General features: G+C 31.2%; 1 long non-coding RNA gene across 1 annotated transcript; it reads left to right on the forward strand.

The window, feature by feature from the left end:
* Positions 1-5,235: 5,235 nt before the first annotated feature.
* Positions 5,236-7,496, forward strand: LOC127719836 (uncharacterized). Its single transcript, XR_007990500.1, has 3 exons — positions 5,236-5,296; positions 6,481-6,588; positions 7,446-7,496. It is a non-coding gene; the product is annotated as an uncharacterized LOC127719836 (long non-coding RNA).
* Positions 7,497-9,104: the final 1,608 nt, after the last annotated feature.

Below are 9,104 nucleotides of genomic sequence, written 5' to 3' on the forward strand. Positions count from 1 at the left end.
AACAGGTAAAACAAATACTTCTCAAGAAACAGAAAAAGAAGACTACTTGGAACAGCACCAGACTATGTATGAATAAAACTCAGATCGGAATAGCATGGATGATATATTTATACATTTTGTACATCATTGTGAATAAGCAAGGAAAGCTATTAATAATGGTGCATTTTTTAAAAGTTTATTGGGTTTTTTATTCATATTCTGTTCGAATTTTCACACAATCTGTCAAAAAGGCAAAACTAACTTTACTGAAACTTTCAAACAATATGAGAAGTATTTCATTCACCAATACACTCTTGTGATTCTGCAAAAAAAAAAAATCATGCATGATTTTGTGAATGAAAGGGGAAAGAAGATCCTGACACAGTGCACCTGAGCATGTCAATTGCGAACTGACCCAATAATTTATATATCACGACCAGTCAACTGATACTGACATTATCAGAGAGTACACATCAAAGGAAAAATGCACAAATTACCGATAAATTGTTAAATATGATATCATAGAATTAAATATGTTTTATTACAAAAAAATGTGTTCTCAATCTTGTCGATAGATATAACAGAATGTCATATCAGTACCAAAGACAACTCTCCATCCAAGTCACAATTTGTAAAAGTAAACCATTATAGGTTGAAGTACGGTCTTCAACATGAAGCCTTGGTTCACACCAAACAGCAAGTTATATAGTCCATATCTATCATGACAATAAACATAAACAAACAAAACAACAATCGCTTACTAATAATCCTGACTATACTGTATGTATTACATGAACTTGTTGCCATCAGAAATGAAAATATAAATATTCCAACTAACAAAAGCATATGCTTACACATGCAACCAAATATAAAGCACTAAATGATAATACCAATATGAAGCTCTCATCTATAGAACTTACAAAAAAAATGTCAAGATTACAAACCGCAACAAAATAATAAAAAATATAAGAAGCCAGCTGACAACATGTTCTAGAAAATTATTTGCAATTAATATTTCATTCCAAATCCATTACCACAAAACATCTTCTTACAGTTATACTACATCTGGAAATTAGTAATAACAACACTTAATCTGTACCTTCAAAACTAATTGCTTCTTCTAAGACAAAAGCCAGATGAGATGTTCATCACTTGAAGTGCTCCAGCTAGAAATAGAAAGGGGCAGGGTGCCAGTGAAGGGCAGGGCACTTTTTTATGATAGGAAAAGGCACTTCTCATTTCCTTTGTCTACGTTTCTGTGTGTATCACGAGTTCACTTTTTTTTTACTGTATATGTTGTTAATAAAGATGCACAAGTTGTTGTTTTGATTATTTACTCTATAAAATTTGCATTAGAAAAGTCATTCATACTACATGTTCATAAAACATGGCAATACACATTCACACATCAGATCACTATTAACCAAAAGAAGCGAAATAAATTTACTATTCTCCCCCCCCCCCCCCTCATATTCGAACGGCCAACTATAGTAGTCAGAGTCGGATTTAGAGAGTTTTTCAGGGACCCCCCCCCTTTCGTGGGAAAACTTTGATTGATCATATACATGTAGTGAATCACTGAAGCATGACTGGAGCTGGCCCCCCTCTTATGAAAATTTCTAGATCTGCCACTGGTAGTCCATTTTGTCTAGCAGTAATCCTCAAAAGTAAATAATACGTTTTTCTAATCAACTTGATTATAACCTTGCTAACTATTACATAACTGTCAAGACACAGTATGCATGTTAAAACTACTTGCATTGTCATAAAGAGTAAACAATCATATTCCACAAAACAAACAAAAAAGTGTTTGTATCGTTACTTTAGCTATTACAAACCATATATATATATTATCATATGTGACTATCAAGCCTCCTTCAATGATAACCCTGATTCAGCAATACTACAACTAAAATAAAAAACCAGGAGAAAAAAAAACACTATATATTCTAATGCTTGGAGTGCAAGATTCCAATAAAAACCCCCTATACCCACAAACCACCGATCTCAATACATGTATAAGCAGCTAAAATACGGCAAGCTTTTTAGAAAAGCTATTACTTGTATATATATATCTCACTGATCCTTACAGATTTATTTAAAAGATAATGGCCGTCTATTTTCCTTAGAGGTCAGGTTTTTAAACAGGATTTGTTTGAAGGCGGAATGTAATGAAATAATGACTAATTCAATAGTGCAATGACATGAGCAGGATATGATTACTCTGCTGGGGCTAATTATATCGCTTATGTTCTTTGATAATATATACGACTCAAACTTTTATTTCCAAAGTTGTCTGCAGTCTACATATGTGTATACTATGAAAGGTTTTCGTTTCCTGTAAGTGTTCGTTCACAAAAACCCTTAACCGACAATATTTATTGGTTCGCAGGAAACAGACAAATAATAACTGTACCAGTTTTAAAAAAAACCTTCAAACAGAACTTGGGCTTCAAGAACACTTCTTTACTATCAAATGTAATCCTAATATATATACATGCAGTTTTTTAAAGCACATTTATGTTTCTTCTTAATTTCACTTACTCCAAAATTTCCCAAAATAACTATTAGATTTTATAAACAGTAAAGTTTGATTGCACGATTTGTATTTGACATTAGGCCGTGATGAAGCACAAGTAAACAGAAAATCAAACACATCAAAATTAAAATAAGATATATAAACCATACCAAAGTTTAACACCAATACTACATATATTTGTTTTACTAACTCATGTTCATGATACGCTATGCTTTACAACTTTCTGATAATCAATCTTATTAATCGGCGAGGTAAAAAATGAGAGACGTTAAAATTGAAGAAAATAGTTTAAGCTTGTTTCGTAACACTTTTTATTTAAAGAGGGAAGGAAATATTTACAAATGTGTATTATGTGGCTAATCGTAAGCTTACATACACACTGCATTTATTAGATCGTTTGGCAAATTTGGTAGAAAAATGTCCTAAAGAGATTGTTTTATTCGAAAATGCGTAATAAGTAATATATATACTACCTCTGGCATAGAAAGTACTTCCAAGGGCCCTTTCTATTCCTGCCTCTTCCTTGCTGAGTAACAACATATGATAAGCAGTCAGGGACTGCCACAATGTTTCACTGTTCGACTCCTTCACAGTAGAACCTACCCATCCAATTATAAGTGCATTGTCATTCGAGTAAAATTTGATGGCTGCGTTGATCGTTGTGTTGATAGGGTCAAGACTGTTTCTGAAAGTCCGAAGATGGGCACGATACGCACCACGAGACCAAAATTGAGACGGAGATGAAAGAGTTATCCAGTCGTTCAGAGAATCAAGAGAGGAATCCGTCTTTAGTCGATTTGTTTGTAGATTGGTAAAAACTAGTGGACTCCCTCCTGAACTGATATATAGAGCAGTAGTTCCTCTTTCTATTTGAATATAGTGAACAAGGAGACCAATCTCCACACTAAACGATATCTTTCCGCGTACTTTCTTTTCTTCACTCAATTTTTCTTCATCTTTTGATATCTTGATTGCATTTTCTATAACCATTGCAATTATTGGGATTATAACAAGCCCAATAATCTTTAACATTTGACAATTTTGTCCTCGTTTAGTAGATAGATTTTCACTGAAGATACTAAAACGCTTGCCCCGAGTTAACATGTTTCCATCAAATGTGTCTTTAGATGTTTCTTTAACATGTATAGAGCTTTTTCCAAACGCCATTGTAAATACACACAGAGTGAAAATCTAGTTTTTAAAATCAATAACAATTTTCAAACATTAAATGAGTAAAACATACATTTCAACCGAAATGTCCATCTAGTAGTATTCACACTTTTAACATATTATACTATTATGTTTATAAAAAAGTAGATTTCAGGATCCAATCAATTGTCCAGGTGCAATTAAACTGATTTCTTCCTTTACTGTCATACAAATCACTCAGTGGAGTAATGTTTCTCATTATAAGATAATCAATAGCATTATGATACTTCATGTAGCAGAACTTGATATTATTTAGCACTAGTTTAAATGTTATTTTAATATCAATAAATAACATCATTTCCCACCTTTTTTGTATGATAAAGCCATTCATATTATATTAAAATAATGTTAATTGTAAAATATTTGTTACGAGTTTAAAACAGTCGTTAAATGTTTATTACAACTGTTTACATGTTGGGACCCGCCCCTCTCTGATGGAGCAACATAATATGGTTAATGCATTGAGTTTTTCCATGTTCCTAGTTGGGGCCCCTTTTTCAAAATCCTTGATCCGCACCTGGCAACTGAAGTAAATTCAAAGAATGTGTCAACCCAGCAAACACACAACATTTTAAAAACATTTTTTAAATGTCATATGGAAGTCTCTCACACAATATTTCAATAAGATATCGTTTAAACATAAAAAAAATGTTTATTTTATTGTTTTTGAAATGTGTTATTTCTAACATTTAAGTAAAATGTTTTTACAACATTAACAAAATATTATTTGCTAATATCTTTTATTCATGTTCTCAAACATTGTTCTCAAATATCCCCTAGATATTTTATAATATAAAAAAATAATATTTTCTTCAATTGGTATTTTATATTTTAACAACATTTAAAGTAGATATTTTCCAAATATCCAAAAAACATTCTGCAAAAAATTGTTTTACAGAAAATATAGTTTTGCTATTTGCATAAAATGTTTTATAACGTAAAATTAAAATGTTTTACATAAAACATCTTAAAAATATCAGCTAAATGTTTTCTATAAAATATTCTGACATACACATTACTTAATAGTCTTACTGATATTTTATTCAACATTTTACGGATATAAAAATAACATTTTATTTAAACTTTATTCAAAACCCCACAAACAACGTTTTGTGGAATTAGCTCGTTTTTTTTTCAGGATAAGATATAGTACTACATTTCATCAATATCATGACAAGCAAGATACTATGGTTGAAATCCTTAATTGATATCTTGAAGATCCTTGAAGTCAGATTTTATTCCTTCTTATATTAAAATTCAAAAGAGTCAACATTAAATTAAGCAATAATGTATTAATAAACAATCACCTTTCTGTAATGTTTATTCATTTTGTTCGTGTATATTTTAGAAATTAAGAAATGAAAACTGTAACTGTACTAAGTTCAATTTTCGTATCGTTTATATGCCTTACGGAAAACCGACCTTTTTCCCGAATCGACTTTTGTTTTATCACCGGAAATGATTTTGAAATTTGAATTTCGAAACGAAGGAGTCGTTGAGACAGGACCAGACAGGATATCAACAAAGAGAGCCAAGAAAATTGTTTGTTACGCGATATATACTCACTTGGTAAGAATGCTTAATCTGTTAAGATGAAACTTGTGCATTCATTGTGTGTCTTCAATCATAATCGGAACCAAATTACATCTGTTTCTGGAGGTGCGGATCAAGGTTTTGAAAAAAGGGGGCACCTGCCCAAGACAAGCAAACGATTGGAGTGATACTTGTAAATAGTCTATACATTTATCTTATAAGTAGCTCCATAAGGGGGTCGGGGCCCCTAAATCCGCCACTGTTCAAGCATCTACGTACAACAATTATGAATTTGTTCATTAATATAAAAAAATTATAAGAATATGTGGCTTGTGTGTTTGATTGCCAATACACCTTATCGCTATTTGTCCACCATTACTGGCCATGGACATCACAAAAGTTCCTGTAAAATGTTGACGTCATATTAGAAAATATTTGACACCACAATTGAAAGTAATACACCTTATTGCTATTTGTCCGCCATTACTGGACATCACACAACTGACACAAGTTCCCTTAAAATTTTGACGTCATCATAAAAAATATCTGATGCCACAATGGAAAAGTGATTGTTGTTTGACGTCAAAAGTTCAAGCAGGATAGATTCTCGGGTCAAGCGGGAATAGCGATAAGGTGTATTATTGTATGACGTATGCTGACGTAAAAAGTTCAAGCGGGACAGATTTCCAAATACTGAAATAGCTATAAGGTGTATGAGACAGCTATCCACCAGAATTTAAATGACTTGGATAAAAGAAATTATAGGTCACTCTACGGCTTTTAAAACTGAGAAAACCAATGCCATATAGTCCACTTTGAAGCCTTGACAAACAAATGTTAAATTTTTCTCAACACAATTGAAACAACAACTAACTGCCTACATTAAATACACATTATGAACAAGAAATTTGACAGACTTAAACCAACAACAACTATTGCAATAAGCATGACTCAATACCTTGTTTTTGAGGCACACAAACAAGTTACAATAACACTAATATAAGCACAGTTTGAATATGGAGATTTTTTTTTCTAGTAAAATCAGTGTATGTATGTATTTGTAAAACAGTAAATTAAACTTCCCTTAACAGCTTAATGAACATTACAAAGACTATGTAAGACTTCAGTACAAGCAAGATAATATAAACTGTTGCTTAAAATTATATTTATTGCTTCATACACACAATGTACATACAATGTATCTTTTATTTTTTAACAAGAGCTAAAAGAAAAGCCACAAAGGACAAGTTCAATATGCAGGTTTACAATTTGGAAGTGGCGCAGGTTCTTTGGAATGTCTACAACCTTTCAGGAGAATTTTTTTTGAAGTAAGATTTTCATACAGAATTACTGTTATTCCATATTTAAATCAAATATTTAGCATAAACAATGCATTACATTCAAGATTAAGGGCATACAATACAGAAAAGATATCTGGATATTTGAATAAATTATTTTTTTTGTGACAAAATAGAAACAAGTTGTTTATTTAAATCAATCTTTTAGTCCAACAGTGTGCTTTCATAAACAACATATTTGCTTGCCTTTGAAGTATTTCAAATACATATAAACAACTCATTTAATGACATCTGTGTGTTTCTCGGAAGTTAAGTTATATTATTATCATCATTGCGAAAACAATGCGTGACACTTCGATAAGTTATTATGTGCCTATAGTATACTTCTAGGACTGTATCATATGCCCTTAGATACAAATGACAAGTTATAAACTATGTCACTCTACAGAGTTTAACACTTAAAAGGACAATAAGATGTTTAATGACATTATGTAGCAGGGCTTTTAAAGGCCCCTACATGATACAATGCATTTAATGAAACAAGAAAAACAACAGCCTGATTTATACAAAACAATAAAAGAAAAAAAAATATGATAGACAACAATCTATATAAGTATAATGAAATAAGACTCTTGACTGGACACATATCTAGTCTAAAGTTTTTTATGTGTTTTTTTTTTAATAACTAAATGAAGGTCAGCGTGGCATATTGCTCTTTCTTAACACGGTCAGCCATTTATCGTCCCCTTCCGACAGACTATCATCGTTATTTGTTTCAAAACTTTAAAGGGGAGGGGATGTATATCCTTCAGGCAACATGAATAGTTCTATAATAAAGGAATGTGCAAGAAATTTATATATGAATGTAAGATTAATTTTTTTTTCAGAAGCATGGCACAGCAAGAAAAAGATATAAGACACTACAAGACATTCCAAGATTTTGAATAAGACATTTGATTGAATTTTTCAATGTATTCTTAAATAAATCAAATAGTTGATGTAGAATGGTGTTTTGTTCTCATCTCTTCAGCCAATTATCAATGATTATTGACTTAAGATGTAACCCTATTAGAAGTGTAGTGTTTTAGTTTAGAAAGAGAAGTTGTATTGAAAAATCTGAATTTGGGACACAAGTTTTAGTCAATGTAACTTGAACTTAAAAATGTGTATAATGTTTGCATAATGTCCAATGGCATATATGTCATGCATGTTCAGGTTGACATATGCATGATGTGTATAAGATAGTTAATAAAAGTTTAGAATGAAAAACTAAACATTATACCATTGTGGATGGAATGTGGGTATTCTTGTATTGTCTGTCGTCTGTCCACCTATATTTGTCGGATTTTGTCCAACAAATATTTTCATCACTGTTTTTCCCAAAACTGCTGATAAAGATGAGTTCATATTTAATGAGCTGCTTGATAGTGATGAACTGTGATGTGTGAACATTTTTGTATCTGGCACCTGTTTCCTGTTTGCTTATACATTGTATTTCAAAATGTTGAATGTTCTCAAATTTTTCATTACTTTAATTAGTAATGCTGATGAACAGAATGACTTCATATTTGGTAAGTGGCTTGACCATGATGAGTTGTGTCTGCCATTTTGGATGTGTCAAAATTTGTAGATACTTCTTGTTTTTAGAGACTTTGAATTGAATTTCATATGCTTAGCAAAACAACTGATTTATTCTTGTTTGTATATAGAATTAATCATTGTGTATAAATTAATTTAACTAATGATTTAAAAAAGCAGGAAACTCAATCAAAAGTACAGAAATTTTTATATTGACATGATCTAGATATCAACCAAAAACATCTTCTTAAAACATTTTGAAAACATTTTTTAGGCACAGTCTCACTTGCAAGAAAACATCCAAAAAACATTTTTATAACATTATTTGATGTTCATGATGTTTTTCAAACGTTCAGAAAATATTTCTAGAAAATATTTTTTAAAAGATTATCAAAATGTTTTATACACCATTGTTTTTCACATTATCATGATATTTCTTTACAACATTTTAATTATATTATGCAAATATTTTAGAAAATATATTAGAAAACGTTTTACCGATATATATTCTACCATACATTTAATGTTTTTCTCACGTTTTTTTGTGATATTTTCATGACATTAGACACAACATTTTAAAAACATTTTAAAGATGTTTTTGTGTTTGCTGGGAACCAACAGCATAATACCTGTTTTTATTTGTATGACTACTGAATGTCGGAATACAATATCTATGAGTGATATCTTCCGATAACAAAACCGTTCGACAGAGGGTCCTTTAAACTTTAAAGGCAAAACTGTCTAGTCCATATACCATTTTATTTGTTTGTGTTTTGGGGCTGCTGTCACTTTGTTATATATATACCCAACATCTCCTTTTATTCATATTTTGAATATTGGCATGCATGGCCATCCATATCAACACATATGTCAGAGATGACATGATCTATTGATGCCACGCTTGAATTTCCCTCTGCCACCTTGGATTTTCATGCGCCACGCTAAATTTGCTGTCCTCCACGCTAAAA

This window comes from Mytilus californianus, unplaced genomic scaffold (genome assembly GCF_021869535.1).
Source record: "Mytilus californianus isolate M0D057914Y unplaced genomic scaffold, xbMytCali1.0.p SCAF_11, whole genome shotgun sequence".
NCBI classification, from domain to species: domain Eukaryota; kingdom Metazoa; phylum Mollusca; class Bivalvia; order Mytilida; family Mytilidae; genus Mytilus; species Mytilus californianus.